This window comes from Symphalangus syndactylus, chromosome 1, assembly GCF_028878055.3.
Source record: "Symphalangus syndactylus isolate Jambi chromosome 1, NHGRI_mSymSyn1-v2.1_pri, whole genome shotgun sequence".
Lineage (NCBI taxonomy): Eukaryota > Metazoa > Chordata > Mammalia > Primates > Hylobatidae > Symphalangus > Symphalangus syndactylus.
In genome coordinates this window covers 74,537,407-74,555,927 of record NC_072423.2, presented here as the reverse complement: position 1 = coordinate 74,555,927, position 18,521 = coordinate 74,537,407, and positions in this window count along the sequence as shown.

Here is an 18,521-nt window from a genome sequence, read left to right as displayed (position 1 = left end):
AACATATAATGACATGTATCTATCAGTATAGTATCATGGATACCACAGAGTAGTTTCACTGCCCTAAAAATCCTTGGTTACATACCTTTTAAAGGCATGTTAAATATTACCTAAGAGTGAACCAATTCATATTCTACCAGTGTATACGAAATTTTCTGTATTCCTCAATTCTCATAACATTAAGAATTTTAAGAAAAAATCTGTCCAGGTGCAGTGGCTCACGCCTGTAATTCCAGCACTTTGGGAGGCTGAGGTGGGTGGATCACCTGAGTTTAGGAGTTCAAGACCAGCCAAGACAACATAGTAAAACCCCGTCTCTACAAAAAATACAAAAATTAGCTGGGCATGGTGGCAGGCGCCTATAATCCCAGCTGCTTGGGAGGCTGAGGCAGGAGAATCACTTGAACCTGGGAGGCAGAGGTTGCAGTGAGCCAAGATCGCACCACTGCACTCAACAGACCGAGACTCCATCTCAAAAAAAGAAAAAATTCTTGCCAATTTGATAGCTGAAGGATGACATTGCACTTTGATTTTTAAGTGAGTTTTAGTAAGTCATATAGTTATTGGTTATTTGAATTCTATAAGATGTCACAGAGCAGGAATTTTTTATTTTAATGAAGTCCAGTTATCAATTCGTCCTTTAATCTTCATGGATTGTGCCTTTGGTGTTGGATCTAAAAAGCCAAATCTAAGGCCACCCAGACTTTTCTCCTATACTGTCTCCTAAGGTTTTTATAGTTTTGCATTTTACCTTTAGGTCTGTGATTCATTATGAATTAATTTTTGTGAAGTGTGTAAGGCCTGTGTCTATATTTATTTTTTTGCATGTGGATGTCCAGTTGTTTTAGCAGCATTTGTTTAAAAGACTGTCTTTTCCTATGGTATTGCCTTTGCTCCTTTGTTAAAGATCAGTTGACTATATTTATGTGGGTCTACTTCTGGGCTCTTTGTTTTGTTCATTTATCTAATTGCCTATTCATTTGCTGATACCACTCTCCTTGATTACTGCAGCATTATAATAAGTCTTGAAATTGGGTAGCTTCAGTCCTCCGACCTTGTTCTCCTTTAATACTGTGTGGCTATTCTGGATCATTTGCCTCTCTCTATAAACTTTATAATCAGGTTGTCAATATCCACAAAATAACTTGCTGTGATTTTGATTGGGATTGCATTGAACTGATAGATCAAGTTGGGAAGAACTGACGTCTTGACAATATTGAGCCTTCCTACCCAGGAACATGAAATATGTCTCCATTTTACAATTTCATATTTGATTTCATTCATCAGAGTTTTACAGTTTTCCTCATATAGATCTTATCCATATTTTGTTAAACTTATATCTAAGTATTTCATTTTTTGGAGGGAATGCTAATGTAAATGGTACTGTGTTTTTAATTTCAAATTCTACTTGTTTTTTGCTGGTATATAGGAAAGCAATTCATTAAACTTATATCCTGCAATGTTGCTATCATTGCTGATTAGTACCAGTAGTTTTGATTTTTTGTTGATTCTTTCAGATATTTTGTAGAGATGATTATGTCATCTGTGAACATGAGCAGTTTTATTTCTTCCTTCCCAATAAAGCATGCCTTTTGTTTCCCTTTCTTGTCTTACTGTGTTAGCTGGGACCTCTAGTACAAAGTTGAAAAGCAGTGGTGACAGGGAGACATCCTTGCCTTGTTCCTGATCTCAGTGGGAAAACTTTGAGCTTCTCACCATGATGTTAGCTGTAAGGTTTTTGCAGATATGCTTTATCAGGTTGAAGAAGGTTCCCTTCTATTCCTAATTTACTGAGATTGAGTTATTTATTTATATATTTATTATGTATGCCTTCATGTATTTAAATTGACCAATAAAAACTACATATATTTATCATGTACAACACGTTGTAAAATATGTATAATTGTGGAATGGCTAATCTAACTGATTAACATTACCTCATATACTTATTTTTTTTGTGGTGAGAACACTTAAAATCTCTTGGTACTTTTCAAGAATATAATACATTGTTATGAACCATAGGCACCATGTCACATCTAGTTTACTGACAGTTTTTATCAAGAATGGGTATTGGATTTTGTCAACGCTTTCTCTGCATCTTTTGATATGATCATGTGATTTTTCTTCTTTAGCTTGTTGATGTGATAGATTACATTTAATTGATTTTTTAATGTTGCCATGCATACATGGAGTAAATTCCACTTTGTTGTGGTATATAATTCTTTTTAGACATTGTTGGACTTGAATTGCTAATATTTTGTTGAGCATTTTTTTTTTGAGACAAAGTCTCACTCTGTCACCCAGGCTGGAGTTCAGTGGCGCTATCTTGGGTTCAAGTGATTCTCCTGCCTCAGCCTCCTGAGTAGCTGAGATTACAAGCATGCACCACCATGCCCAGCTAATTGTTGTATTTTTAGTAGAGACGGGGTTTCACCATGTTGGTTAGGCTGATCTCACACTCCTGACTTCAAGTTATCTGCCCACCTCGGCCTCCCAAAGTGCTGGGATTACAGACGTGAGCCACCGCACCCAGTCGTTGAGCATTTTTATATCTGTGTTCATGAGACATATTGGTCTGTAGTTTTCCATTCTTGTTATGTCTTTATCTGGTTTTGGTATTAGCGTAATGCCAGACTCAGGGAATGAGGTAGGAAGTATTCTCTTTGATTCTCTCTTCTGAAAAAGATTGTAGAGAATTGGTATAATTTCTTTCTTCAGCGTTTAGAATTCACCAGCCATCTAGGCCTGGTGCTTTCTGTTTTGGAAGGTTATTACTTATTGATTCAATTTTTAAAATAAATATAGTCCTATTTAGATTCTTCTTGTGTGACTTTTGGCAGATTGTGACTTGCGAGGAATTGCTCTATTTCATTTAGGTTATCAAATTTGTGGACACAGAGTTGTTCATAGTATTACTTGGTTATCCTTCTAATATCTAGGGGATTCATAGTGATTTCCCCTCTTACATTTCTTATAATAGCAATTTGTATTCTGTCTCTTATTTTCTTAGTTAGCCTGCCTATTATTTTTATTGATCTTTTCAAAGAACCAGCTTTTGGTTTCATTGATTTTCTCCATTGATTTTCTGTTTCAATATCATTGATTTCCGCTCTAATTTTTATTATTTATTTTCTTCTATTTACTTTGGATTTTGTTTGCTCTTCTTTTCTTAGTTTCCTAAGGTGGAAGCTTAGAGAATTGATTTTAGACCTTTCCTGTTTTCTAATCTATGTATTCAATGCTGTAAATTTCCCTCTAAACACTGCTTTTGCTGCATCCCACAGATTTTGGTAGGTTGTGCTTTCATCTTCACTTAATTCAAACTGTTTTAAAATTTCTCTTGAAATTTCTTCTTTGACCTATGTATTATTTAGAAGTGTGCTGTTTAACCTTCAGGTATTTTAAGATCTCTCAGCTATCTTTGTTACTGATTTCTAGTTTAATTCCACTGCGGTCTGAGAACAGACATTGCATGATATCTGTTCTTTGAAATTGATTAAGGTGTGTTTTACGGCTCAGGTGTGGTCTGTCTTGCTGACTGTTCTGCGTGAGCTTAAGGAGAATATATATTCTCCTAATGCTGGATGAAGTAATCTGTACATGTCCATAGTATCCAGTTCATTGATGATGGTGTTGAGTTAACCAAGCCCTTATTTATTTTCTGCCTGCTAGATGTGTCCATTTTTTTCTATCCAAATGTTATCCTCTGTTTTTCCTTGAAAACTCAGGTATCTTTCCAGGAAAGTATATCTAACATCATACAGTTTAGAAAATGTGAACCAGAGGGTGGTCCCCAAACACCTGTGAGGATGGCCTTCATGAGAGCAGGAATGCTAATGATAGCATTTTGGATTTGGCATGTGACATGGGAGCCTGAATATGGATTTCAATAGAAGAAGAAGAAGCTTTGAGAAATTTGAGATCAGTTCAAAATGAAAAAGTCGAGAGATAGCTGGAAACTGTTGCTGTTTAACATTCATATATATAAAGACAGTATTAACATTTCTGATCCTCATATTCTGGAAAAATCACAGAGCAGATTTTGCTAAAAGGGTAATTATCTTTGTGAGGAATTGCTTGACTGGCTAGAGCGGAAATCTGCTTAAGTTATCACAAGTCAAAGATAGTACTGATCTTATATCCCAAGGATGGGAAGCATAACCAGGCCCCAGGAGGGGTTGCAATCAGGACTTGGAGAGTCAGAAGAAGAGTGTTATGGGCTGAGCTATGCCCCTTTAGATTCACATGTTGAAATCCTAACTGCAGAACCTCAGAATGTGGCTGTATTTGGAGGTTGGGCCTTTAAAGAGCTGAATAAGGTAGAATGAGGTCATATGGGTGGGCCCTAATCCAGTGTGACTGGTAGGTTAGGAGAGAGACATGCACAGAGGGAAGACGATGTAAGCACCCAGGGAGAAGGTAGCCACCTGCAAGCCAAGGAGACAGGCCTCAGTAGAAAGAAACTGTTGACACCTTCATCTCAGACTTCCAGTTTCAGCACTATAACAAAATAAATGTCTGTTGCTTAAGCCACCATATCACTGGTACTTTGTTATGGCAGTCCTAGCAAACTAGTACACAGAGGTCACAAGATGACAAGTCCACCTCTGTGCAGCCAGGACCCTTCTTTTTTGCCTTTCTTGGCTCATTTGTCTATCTCTCTAAAAACTAGCTTTCTCTGACATGGAACACATATGACAAAAATGGTCTCTCCAGCCTTGAGTCTAGGTGACCTCTCTCAGCTCCAGTGCCTCAAACTTACTGTAGGAGTTTCCCAGAAGACAGAATCAGACCAACTCAGTTCGGTCAAATGGACTTCCTGATATAACAAGACCTGTGGCAGTTGGTAGAGGAGCGTCCCAAGGTAGAAACATGGAGACCTGGCCTCCTGGATCTGCAGGAGATACTGGTAATGAGTGACTCACATCTGGAGGTTGGGACTAGGCAGGCATCTTGAGGGGTGATATACTACAGTTATTTTCAGCAAAACCTTAAAGAAGAAAGTATATCTCAGACAAAGCTAACACAATATGGCCTGTTTGGGCAGGACCAAACTTCTTGTATCTTCTTCCTTTTCGTTGGTTAATAGACAGCAGAATGTAATGGAGGGAGGAAATGGCTCCAGCAGCTTATTCCAAAAGGTGAGGAGACCATTAGACAGCTAAGAAGTCGGTGATAACTTTAACCACAGTGGGAAAGAGGAGGAATGAGTGTCTCATACACAATCTTCAGCTGTTGTTTTGTGATTTTTCTTCCCTCTTTAATAGTGTTATTTATTTAAAACTCATACAAAATGCACACACATGGGAATAGACTGAAAAGGAAATATCCACTGTACTTTTTTCTGCCTTTGTCCCCTAAGAGTAGACACAGATCCCACACAGAAATAAGGTTAGTCTGATGTCTTTGGAAAAGTTTAGGCCACGTGTGGTGGCTCACGCCTGTAATCCCAGCACTTTGGGAGGCCGAGGAGGGTGGATCACTTGAGGTCAGGAGTTAGAGACCAGTCTGGCCAACATGGTGAAACCCCGTCTCTACTAAAAATACAAAAACTAGTCGGCGTGGTGTTGGGTGCCTGTAATACAAGCTACTTGGAGGCTGAGGCAGGGGAATCGCTTGAACCTGGGAGGTGGAAGTTGCAGTGATTCGAGATCGTGCCACTGCCCTCCAGGCTGGGAGACAGAGCGAGACTCAGTCTGAAAGAAAAAAAAAAAGTTAGTCAAGCAAGTAAATATGCTTTTTTAAAAAACGAAAAATTAGGCTGGGCACGGTGTCTCATGCCTGTAATCTCAGCACTTTGGGAGGCCGAGGCGGGTGGATCACCTGAGGTCAGGAGTTCAAGACCAGCCCAGCCAACATGGTGAAACCCTGCCTCTACTACAAAAACAAAAATCAGCTGGGTGTGAGGGCGGGCGCCTGTAGTCCCAGCTACTAAGGAGGCTGAGGCAGGAGAATAGCTTGAACCCAGGAGCTGGAGGTTGCAGTAAGCCAAGATTGCACCATCGCACCTCAGCTAAACTCCATCTCAAAAAAAAAGAACATGGCAGCTCTGATTTAACCAGTTTAATGGGTGGGGTGGAATAGATGTGGGGAGTGAATCCAGAAAAGTAGAGAGGGGTGGTCGAGAGGGTGTGGGCGTGAGCCAGAGAGACAAAATTAGAACTGTCTGCTTCCACATATAGGCAGAAAAGAGGGCGTAACCCACAATCGTACATTTAAAGAGAACACTTGGAATATCTGAGTATCTTTTTACCCCAGGGAGGAAGGATTTTATACTTTAAGAAAGAAATAGTGGTAGGATTGTGTGAACATTTTTGAAGTTTTCCTTTTAATATTTTAACGTGTTTTCTAAATTGTCTACTATGAATCTGCTTTTATCATTTGAAAAAAAATAACGTATATTTAAAAACAAATAGAGGTAATTTCGGGAGACATCAGGTTTTCAAAGTTTTATTTCTGTTTTCTGAACACTCATAACATGTGCATTGGGCAGACATGATTTATGGGCTGCCATCCTGAAATCATTGTATTTTATCTGTCATTATTCTTTTAAATGTATTCAGCAGGGCTAGTTCTTCCCTGTCCCTGGATAAGAACTCAGGCAGTCCTTTAACACTTCAGGTCACTGATGTGTGATATGAAGTGTCTCCACATAGAAATGGGCATTTCCAGTCCCCTGCAATATTCTAAACTCAAGGCTGGGGTAAGAGGAGGCGTCTCTCTTCCATCATCGAGGGCAGCTGCAGGTGGGGAGGCTGCTATGAGCCAGCGGGCTAGACAATGGGTCCTTCTCTCTCTTCCCATCCAATGTTCTCCGCCTCCCACAAACCCTCCAGTTTGCTCACCATGATTTCCGATGCCTGTGGGGTTGCTGGTTTCATAAGGAGTAACTGGGAGACAAGAGAGGGCTGACAGGATGGAACTGTCGCTGTCACCAGTTGCCTTCTTGCTCTCTGTTCCTGACAGACGTTCAGGGCCAATGCCTTCTCCCATGGAGGTTTGTGTGGGTTCCTCAGAGCCCTTCCTCCAGCCACCCATGAAGGTGGGCACTTCCCGCTGGAAGTTCCCTAACTCAGGGGGATGCTTCTCCTGTGGCTCACGGTGGTCTCCCCATGGCCGTGGGAATCCAGCAACACCTGCAGCTCTGTGCCCCTCCGGCTGGCCCTCTTGGACAAAACCTAAAGTAACCCACAATGACTTTCTCACAGGCATGACCCCATCACCTCTGCCCCAGCAGAGGTGCAGGCATCCTCCCCTCAGCTATCGGCAGAGCTGCCACATGGCTCACCCTTTAGATTTCTCAAGTGGGAATCACACACCAGCCTCCTGGGCCCCCTACCACATGGGACACACAGCAGCTCTCCATGTGGCACCATCAGTGCCCCTCTTAGCAGCTTGAGGACAAGCATCCCCATTTTTCCTCCTTGGGAGCTGGGACTTAGAACGGATCAACAGCTTTCCCTAAAAAGTCTCTGCACAAATCCCTCCCGTCGCCACACATTCTGGCCTTCGATGTAGGTGAGGGTTAAAGCTTCTCACTAAAGACCCTAAAAGCTAGCCTCCTTACTTGGAACCTTAGGTTGGCACATGATCTTTCTCATTTTAGGGTCTCAGCCAAACCTTCTGCTTTAAAAAAGTTTATTTTTATTTATTTTTTTGTAGAAGCAGGGTCTCATTCTGTTGCTCAGGCTGGAGTGCATTGCCGCAATTGTGACTGCAGCCTCAAACTCCTGGACTCAAGTGATCCTCCTGCTTCAGCCTCCTGAGTAGCTGGGACCACAGGCATCCACCACCATACCCAGCTAGGTGTTTAATTTTTTTGTAGAGATGGTATCTCACTATGTTGCCCAGGCTCATCTCAAGCTCCTAGGCTCAAATGATCCTCCTGCCTTGGGCCCCCAAAGTGCTGGGGTTACAGGCATGAGCCACTGTACACGGCTTAAAACTTCCATTTTTATTTTCTATTATGTACTATATAATGCCTCCCAGAAAGCCACCCACAGCCTCACCCAGCAATAATTATTACTACACAATACATATTTTTGTATTTATTAATACATTAGTTTTAAATCAAATAATATTACTTCATCTTTGAAAACTGTTTTTTGTTTGGAAAATTAAACAATGCAACTGTACTTTTTTCTCAGTCCATCCATTTAAAGAAATTAGGCATTGGAGGGGCTACATCACTCTGCTTTAGAATTAAAACTGGAAATGATAATACTTTTCATTTATATGGCACTTTAGAGTTTAAAAAGGAGTGCATTCAAATTGCTTATTTCACCACTTGATTGTTCAAAATGAGGAGACATGAAAGAACTGTTAAGACAAAATGGAGCTACAAGTAAGACAAATAAGTCATGCCTTTGTGTCCACCTCAAATCCATAAGCAAGTGAGGAAGCACACAAAGGATTTTAAAACTTTGGAAGAAGATTTGTACCTCGATCAAGATGACAGTTTTATTATTTATCTCAAATATTCTTCCTCATTGATGGTCATACTATTTAAAACATTTTGGATTTTTCTTGTTCTTCCCTGGAGGGAGGCATTCAAACTTGGGAAGATTTAACCTATGCTCGCCGGTGTGAATGGTGTGAAATGACTGCTCTCCAGTGCTTTCCACAGGCAGGCCCGAGACCAGGTCGGGCTCTCCAAGCAGGGATTTGCAGAGAATGTCAGTGCCTAAGCCACTGCATTACCCAGACAATGCACGCTTGCTTTTTGACTTGCTGCCTTCATTTCATCTGCAGAGTGGGACAGGACTGCTCCACACTGGGGCTAGTCCTTTTATTCGGAATAAAGGCTTGTTAATGATGGAACTACCGCTTTCCATCACAAAAATAAAAGACAACTTTAAAAATTCTCTCCACTTCCTGCTCCTCCTGCTGCTGCTCCTCCTTCTGTCCTCCCTCCCTTTCCCCTTCCCCTCTTCCCCTCTCTCCTCTTCTCCCTCCCTCCCTCTCTATTTTTTTCTCTACTTAAACCTTCCTCTCCAACTTTACTAGCGCAGGAGACATCTTAACATTTGCCTGGCGACTGAATCTATTTTCCCCACTGGGGAGAAAGAATTGGCAGTCAGAAACCAAAGTCCTCCGCCGCCTGTATCAAGTTCTTCCTTGTACCTGGGCATGAGGCGCAGAGAGCCAGGGAGTCACCCAGCCTTTATGAGGAAGTGGACTAACCTTAGACCCTGTCTCCTGATGACCTCACCTGTCTACCTCTGTAAGATATTTGATCAGAGCAAATGGGTTTCCCTCTGAGTAACGTGGGGCCTGTCGAACCCTCTTAGGCCCAGAGCCCCTAAGCCACAGTGCTATGCTGCTTCCTGGTCTGTGTTGGGGGACATTCCTGCTGTCCATCATGGCCCCCAGTCCATGCCCAGGTATACTCAGGCTTATCTGGCTTCCCAGGGACACTTTTCATTTCAGGCTTGGAAGGTATGGTGAAATCCATGTTTGCTACAGCTTTTAATGTGACCTGGATCTTTCAATAATTGTTGACTTATTATTTAATTAGTTTTTTAGTTTTGCATCCAAAAAATGTTTGTTGAGTGCTTCTACTGCTTTGAATCCTGTGCCAGCTGCTAGAGGGGGCCCAGGAAAGGGTTCCAGCCTTTAGAGACCTGTCAATCCCACAGAAGATCCCATGTGTCTCCTTCTGTCTGCCTACTGGCCTGCTAAGGATTCAGTGTACAAGATGCCTCCGGCGCTTATTCAGATCCTCTCAGCCTCACTCACACATTGTCCAACTACAGTTGCAGCCACCAGATAGTGCGGGCTCTGATGGCTTTGTGAAGGTGCAGCCTGGTGATGCCTTGAGTCCCAACAGGCCCATGCCAAGCACCTCTCACTTCCCTCTCCAGGGCTTCCTGGATGCCATCCATGGCACCTGTGCATGTGTAACCTACACACAAAGGAGTTAACTCCTGTGGAGCACCCTTGGCCAGTGGGTGACAAGAGCTTCCTTTTTTCATTGCTTTGTCAGGACAGTGAATCAGAAGTAATACCACATCCTGGGAGACACTGCAGTGATCAGCACCATCAAAGATGAAGGATGTAGGGGTTATGAGCCCCATTATATCCTCGTAAATTCTCTGGGTGGTCCCTGCACACCCTAGATGGACCATGGCAGAGGCCAGTGGATTATACAAACATAAACAATTGGTAGCCAGTGGCACCAGCTGTGCTGGATGTGATGTCTTTATGGGAGCAGGTGGGCTCCTGTTTTGGCATGTGGCATGCAGCTATTCATCTGGCAAATGCATTTTTTTCAATTGTCATCAATGAAAGTATCAAAAGCAGCTTGCTTTTACTGGCAAGTACTCCAGGACTTTTTCAACTCTCCTATTCTTTGTCATAAGAAAATCTATTGGAACATTGATTATCTAGACATTCCACAACTGCCATGCCAGTTTACTTTATTGATCATATGCTTAGTGGACTTGCTGAGTATAAACTGGCAAGAATTCTAGATGCCCTAGTAAAATATGAGAGTGACTGAGGGTGAGGGATAAATACCATGAAGATATAAGAATCCTTTACTTTGGTAAAGATTTTAGGGATCAAGTAGTCTGGGCAAAGAAGAGAAAGCTGCCTTGGGAAAGGGGAAATGGTTGCACCTCACATCCTCTACTAGTTAAAAAAAAGATGAGGCACTTCATGAGGCTCTTTGGGTTGTGGAGACACTTAGAAATGCCACTCTCATCCATTTGTAGGGTGGCTTGGAAGGCCACCAGCTGTTCCTGTTTCTGTTTTTGTTTTGAGACAGGGTCTGACTCTGTCACCCAGGCTGCAGTACAGTGGCTTGATCATGGCTTACTGCAGCCTGGACCTCCCAGGCATAAACAATCCTCTCACCTCAGCCTCCCAAGTTGCTGGGACCACAGGTGCATGCCAGCACACCTGGTTAATTTTTAAAACTTTTTGTAGAGATGGGATTCCACTATGTTGTCCAGTCTGATCTTGAACTCCTGGGTTCAAGTGATTCTCCCACCTCGGCCTCCCAAAGTGTTGGGGTTATAGGCATGAACCACTGTGCCCAGCCTAGGGCCACCAGTTTTAAGTGGGATTCAGATCAAGAGAAGGCTCTGCGGTGGGTCCAGTCTACCCTTCCATTCAGTTGATATGACCAAGCAGAAGCAATGCTGTTGGAGGTATCTGTGGTGATGAGGAGGCTGTATGGAAAGTCCTTAGTGTTCTGAAGTAATGCCATCCTGCAGCAGAGAACTATTTGCCCTTTGAAGAACAACTCCTTGTGTGCTCCTGGCCCTAGTAGGGACTGACTTCCTTTCCAGAGACACCAAGTACCTCTGTGATAGAGCTGACCTCCGTGAGCTGGAGATATGCAGCTGTGCCATGTCAGAAGCTCAGAAGGTAATGCTGTGTTCGAGGTTAGCCATGAGCAGGCCCAGAGGAGCTGAGTATTACATAGACAGGTGGCCCTGAATCCCAAGGAAATAATCTTTGTGGCAATGATGTCCCTGCTTCAACTCAACCCTGGGGCTTCATTGGGGATTGGGGTTGGTGGAGGGAGGAGAGGTTCCTCATGAGCTGGGAGAGGTAGACAAAATTCAGGGCTGGTTCACAGATGGTTTATCATATTTTGGTGCTAGCCATCAATGGATTGCTGCCACTGTTTGAAGTAGCCTTAAAAACAGTACTAAAAGAAGGGCTGGGTGCAGTGGTTCACGCCTGTAATCTCAGCACTTTGGGAGGCCAAGGTGGGCGGATCATGAGGTCAGGAGATCGAGACCATCCTGGCTAACACGGTGAAACTCCGTCTCTACTAAAAATACAAAAAAATTAGCTGGGCATGGTGGCAGGCGCCTGTAGTCCCAGCTACTCGGGAGACTGAGGCAGGAGAATGGCATGAACCCGGAAGGCGGAGCTTGCAGTGAGCCGAGATTGCGCCACTGCACTCCAGTCTGGGCAACAGAAAGAGACTCCGTCTCAAAAACAAAACAAACAACAACAACAACAACAACAACAACAGTACTGAAAGAAACTCTTCCAGTGGGCAGAGCTGCAAGTGGTATTCTCAGTTGTTCCCCTACGTGGAAAGTGGTCAGAGGTACAAGTGTCCATAGATTCCTAGGCAGTGGCAAATGGCTTGGCCAGACAGGGATGTGACTGGTAGACTTGAACTCCATGTAATTAATGAAATTAAATGCAAGATACATAGATGGGCTAAAGTATTGTAGCGATACCTTACACTTGCACAAAGAGGATATAAGAGCTGGTGAGGTCTGCATACTTAGAGATGAGATCCAGGGCTTGATCTGTAAACAGTCCTGTGCCATAACTGCCTGTGTGTTAGCAGAAAATTTGGCTGCTTAATATCTACTGTCAGGAAAATGGATTCCTGCCCCTGAAAAATTGTTGCATCTGCCTCAAGGGAACACTTTTCTGTAGGGTGGTTGTCAACTTGGGATTTCATAGAGCTTACAAAAGAGATTTTATTTTCTGCTTTGTACCTGCCTATTAATAAATATTTATTTATTCAATATTTATGCATGTGAAAGAATCCCTTTTGAGACATATTTTCTTTTTTTCCTTTCTTTCTTTCTGTCTTTTTTTTTTTTGAGACGGAGTTTTACTCTTGTCGCCCAGGCTCAAGTGCAATGGTGCGATCTCGGCTCACGGTAACCTCCACCTCCTGGGTTCAAGCAATTCTCTTGCCTCAGCCTCCCTAATAGCTGGGATTACAGGTATGTGCCACCATGCCCAGATAATTTTTGTATTTTTAATAGAGATGGGGTTTCACCACATTGGCCAGGCTGGTCTCAAACTCCTGACCCTACATGATCCACCTGCCTCAAGCCTCCCAAGGTGTTGGGATTACAGGCGTGAGCCACAGCACCCAGCGAGACATGTTTTCATGATAGGTTAGCACTAACTGTAGGCAATCTTGACTCACCTCAAATATTTTGGTGGCTACCATTATTTACCTAAGAGTTCTGCTTGCCCACATTAGCTTAGGAAGCTTGCAACACAAACAACTGGGCATGGGTTAGGGTCCTGGACCTGATCTGCACAAATATCAAAGTTATTATTACAACAGACAACTAATTATTAAAACTAATTACAACAGTGCAGTACTGATACAGGAATAGATTAACAAACAGGACAGGAAAAAGTTCCCAGAAACATAGATGTGGACGTTTGGTTTGTGGCAGAGGTGTACCATACAACAGTGAGGCAAGAACTGGCAAGAACTCTAGATGCCCTAGTAAAATACGAGAGTATATAAAATATAGCCACAAAGGATATATTTTTAAAGAACAGCTCTAGGAGAATTGGGCATCCATATGGCCACAAAATGAAACTAGCCCCCATCTCATGCCATCCATCAGAATAAATTCCAGGTCGATTAAGGCTTATATGAAAAGACAAAACTATAAAAGATTTACAAGTTTGTTTGAAAAAAAATCTTCATGATTTGTTGTACAAGACACAAAGAGCTCTAGTCATACAGAAGAGTGCAGTAAGTTGACCACATTTAAAATGATGAATTTCTGTCCCTCTAGAATATATAAAGAATGATCATAAATTAATAAGAAAAAGACCACCCAGTTTTTAAAAAAATGGGCAAAATACTTGAACAAGCATTTTACAAAAGAGGAATTCCAAATGTCAGTTATCTGACGAAAAGGTGCTCAACCTCCAATGAAATACAACTTTACAGTGATCAGATGGGAAAAAGTGGGCTTGTACTCCAATGCTGCCTCTGTCATAAATTCAAATACACATATCTCTACTTCTGGACACTCAATTCTGTTTTAGAGACCCTCTTTTTTACCAGCTTAGAGAGTAAACCCCTGTCTTATGTTGAGATGGAAGAGGGGGAGTATCTACTGCATAAAATCAGGAGGAGGATTGGGATTTTTTTGTGTGTGTGTGAAACATACAACAACCAAGTCTCCTATTTATCTCTTGCTTCTAGGAGTATCTGGGCTGCAATTCCTGGGTCCTTTGGCGGCTTTTGTGCTGTCTATCATGTTGCTTCTCAGCTTTCTCTATGGCTGGCTTAAGTAAATTTCCTTCAGTTTACTGGGTCATGTATAACTCTTCCATCTGCTTCTAGTATCTAAATGTTGTTGTCTCCTTTTCCATCCTTGTGGAATGATTTTCTTTAAAAACAAAACCCAAGCCCATTATTATCTTCTTAGTGGGATTTCAGGAGGAAGAGTATGTCTACAAATGTGCACAGATTAATTTCATGTCTCTGAATAAATGTTATTTAGATAAATGTTTCTAAAATAAGTTTAATAAGAATCATAATATGGAGCCACTGACTCAGTTTGTCATGGTCAACAGATGCAAAGAGCTGCACAAGAATAAATGGTTTTATTGATTTTTAGTAAGTTTTGGGTCATTGCCATTTTCTTATTTCAGCCCCATGTGGAGAAAATCTTCATGATCCCTCAGTATATTTGGGAGAAAATCAAGACATATAAATCAGCCAGCTTGACTGACGGTGGCCCTCAGGGTGGACACCGGTCAGTCTCAGGAGGGCCCTCCTTCTAGGCTGATTCAGAGAAAATGGGGTGTCCCTTGTCCATGGAAGTGTAGAGAGGGTGCAGACCTGTTCACACCACCATTCAGGTGTCCATCATAAATATTTATTTTGTTGTAGCTCATCATTTGCGTACTAGGGGAGGGAGTCAAAATTTCATTCAGTTCCATCCAGTCGACTTAGGAAATGTTTATTTGTTCTCTGTAATATATTCAGTCTCAGAGGCTCTCCCCACACCCAATTTCTCCTCTTGCGAGAACATCTGTGTTAGTGGAGGAGCTCACCGTGGCTTCTTTGCAGAGGGATACCTTGGGTCTTTGGGGGCCTCTGGTGCTGAAATCCAAGGGGAAAGAATCTGGACCATTCTTTTGGCCTAAGAGATGTTTCCAGAAAGCGTCGACCATCTCTTCTTGCTGGCCAGCTCCTACCTTGGCTCTCACTGGTTAATAAAATCTAGGTAAAGGCTGGGTGCAGTGGCTCATGACTATAATCCCAGCACTTTGGGAGGCCGAGGCGGGGGGATTACTTGAGGCCAGGAGTTCGAGACCAGCCTGGCCAACTTGGTGAAACCCCGTCTTTACCAAAAATACAAAAATTAGCCGGCCGGGTGTGGTGGCGGGTGCCTGTAATCTCAGCTACTCGAGAGACTGAGGCAGAGAAGCACTTGAACTTGGGAGGTGAAGGTTGCAGTGAGCCAAGATCACACCGCTGCACTCCAGCCTGGGTGACAGAGCGAGACTCCATCTCAAAAAAAAAAAAAAAAAAATCTGGGTAAACTCCCAATGGACCCTTAAATCTGCATAATTTGTGCTGCAACTCAATGACAGGACTAATGCACACAGTCTTTGGGCAGCTTCCCCAGCTATAGTAATTCACTCACTGTATATGTATATCAAACACCATGGTGTCCACCTTAAGTATACAATTTTTATGAAAAATAAAAGCGAAAAGAGTTGTCCACATCAAATAAATGAATGTAAGATAACATAAAAATGTAAATGGTCGGTAACAATAATTAGGTTCTTGAAGTCAGAGTTGGTTGAAAAATCTCTGCATTGAAAATCTGCGTAGCGTTTCCGATGTGTAATCGCTCCAAGATACCGATTTCTAGAAATGCTCACCAGATTTTGTAGTGACATTGTAGACCTTGAGCAATCTTTTAAAAATTTCAATTTTGAGAAGCTGTGTTCTCCACAGGTGACTGCAAATGGCAGGGTTAAATATATTTTGTGAATTACGAAAATGCTCAGAGGGCAGGAAGGGCAAAAGAAAAAGAGAGTGAAATCAGAGCTTGGGGGCCAGGGCTTCCCTGTGGAGGCTGGAACCTGGGGAGATGCGGCCACCACATGGGTCCCACCTGGGGCAGGGAGGACAGGGGAGCTGGATTCGGATTTCTCTCTTTTTCCCGCCCTCCAGCCTTCTGTTGTCATTTCTCATTGGCTTATTCTGGCCAGATTCCTGGGTCAGGGAGCCTGGGAAATGCAGTAGCCAAAGTCATTTCTCTGAGCTGGCAGATTAGGGGAAAGGCAGTGTCACAGGTTGAGTTTCTTAGGAAACAGACTGGGAAATGGAGGTGAGCATGCCTGGGGTTTATTAGAGTATGCTTCTGAGATCAGCACCTGTGGCAGGAAGGCAAGGAAGCAGGACTGTGCAGGGGGTGAAGGTAAGCTGCTATGCTTACTGGATGCGATGCTTATTGGAGGCCACACCAGCTCTATGGAGCTTCTTAACCTAGCGTGAGGCCCTCTGGAGTGGTCCAAGAGGGAACAGACTATCCCAGGAAGGAAGTGAGACTTTGGTCAAGGTGGCTATCTTTAGCTGGGGCAATCCCTGTAAGGGACCATGCCCAGCAGCTGAAGGAGAAATGCCTTCGTCCAGACAGCTGGCCACAGTGTCCATCACGGAAAGGGAATGGATGTGAAAGCAATGCCTGCACATTGTTGAATTTAAAAAATCATACATTGCTGGCTGGGAGCGATGGCTCACGCCTGTAATCCCAGCACTTTGGGAGGCCGAGGTGGGTGGATCACTTGAGGTCAGGAGTTTGAGAGCAGCCAACATGGTAAAACCCCGTCTCTACTAAAAAAACAAAAAGTTAGCTGGGCGTGGTGGCACGCACCGTGTAGTCCCTGCTACTCGGGAGGCTGAGGCAGGAGAATCGCTTGAACCCGGGAGGTGGAGGTTGCAGTAAGCAAGATGACATCACTGCACTCCAGCCTGGGTGACAGAGTGAGACTCCATCTCAAAAAAGAGAGAGAAGAAAATCACCCACGTTAATTAGTTCTGCATGTTGATATTCTATTAATTTAACATTTCTTGCCATGTTTATCCACCAATTTCAACTGTAAATTTAACTTTAGTTGCAGAAATTAATGCTTATTATAATCTTCAAATTATGTATGATTTAAAATTATAAGACTATAATTTAGCTTTATGATATTATAAAACTTTATTTTAAGGATATTATTGTATTTAATATGGCAAAAATAATTAATTTTGAAATCTAATGTTGGGTCATAAATTGTGCAACCTGTAATCAAAATGAGTGTTCTTCCTCCTTTGTCTAATATTTTCTGTTTTTGAAAAGTTAGTTTCAGTGTCAGAAAACTCTACAATTTATTTCACCTAAATAACATATTTTTCAAAATAAATATTACTGCATTTTTTCTTCAAAGAACTCAATTCCTTTGATGCTTTCATGGTCATTAGTACATTAAATTTTTGTTATTGCATCACTTTGCCTATAACATTAATTTTACTTAAACCGTGATTCCAAATAAGTACTGAGCAAATACAACTGAAAAGTAGGTATTTTTAAAAAGCACAACTTTCGCTTGCATTCTAGAATATGCAACTTTATTTATATTTTCAAAAATTTGTATGTAGGTTAATCTGAGGCCTGATGTCATCAACCTTGCTTTCCTATTGAGATTTAACATTTTCAAATTTATGCTTAGCAAGTATCTTCTCTTTTTTTTTTCTTTTCTTTTTGAGACAGGGTCTTGCTCTGTCACCCAGGCTGGAGTGCAGTGGCATGATCACAGCTCACTGCAGCCTCAACCTCTCAGGCTCTAGTAATCCCCCTCCCTCAGCCTCCCAAGTACCTGGGACTACAAATGCACACAACCACGCCTGGCTAGTTTTTTAATTTTCTGGAGAGACGAAGTCTCCCTATTTTTCCCAGGCTGGTCTTGAACTCCTGGGATCAAGCCATCCACCTGCCTTAGCTTCCCAAAGTTCTGGGATTACAGGTGTGAACCACCGTGTCCCATCTTGTGTTCTTTTTTTAATTCTTTTTTTTTTCCTCTTATAGATAGAATCTCTCTCTGTCACCCAGGCTGAAGTGCAGTGGTGCAATCATAGCTCACTGCAGCCTCGAACTCCTGGTCTCAAGAGATCCTCCCACTTCAGCCTTCCAAGTAGCTGACACTACAGGCATGCACACCACAACTGGTTAATTTTTAAAGTTTTTTTTGTAGAGGCTGGGTGCGGTGGCTTATGCCTGTAATCCCAGCACTTTGGGAGGCCAAACCGGATAGATCACCTGGGGCCAGGAGTTTGAGACCAGCCTGGCCAACATGGTGAAACCCCATCTCTACTAAAAACCCCATCTCTACTACTACAAATTAGCCGGGTGTGGTGGTGCATGCCTGTAATTCCAGCTACTTGGGAGGTTGAGGCAGGAGAATCGCTTGAACCCAGGAGGCGAAAGTTACAGTGAGCTGAGATCACACCACTGCACTCCAGCCTGGGCGACAGAGAAAGACTCTGTCATTGAAAAAAAAAAAGTTTCTTTGTGGAGACGAGGTCACACTAAATTACCCAGGCTGGTCTTCCTTGGCTGAGGGAGAAGGATCACTTGAGCCAAGGGGATAGTCCAAGTCTTGAGTCTTTGAGATAGAATAAAATAACGATTACAGGCGTGAACCACCACCCGACCCAAGTGTGTTCTTACTACACCCTAATATTCACTGAAGCACCAAAGTAGTTGTGTAATTCTCGGGAT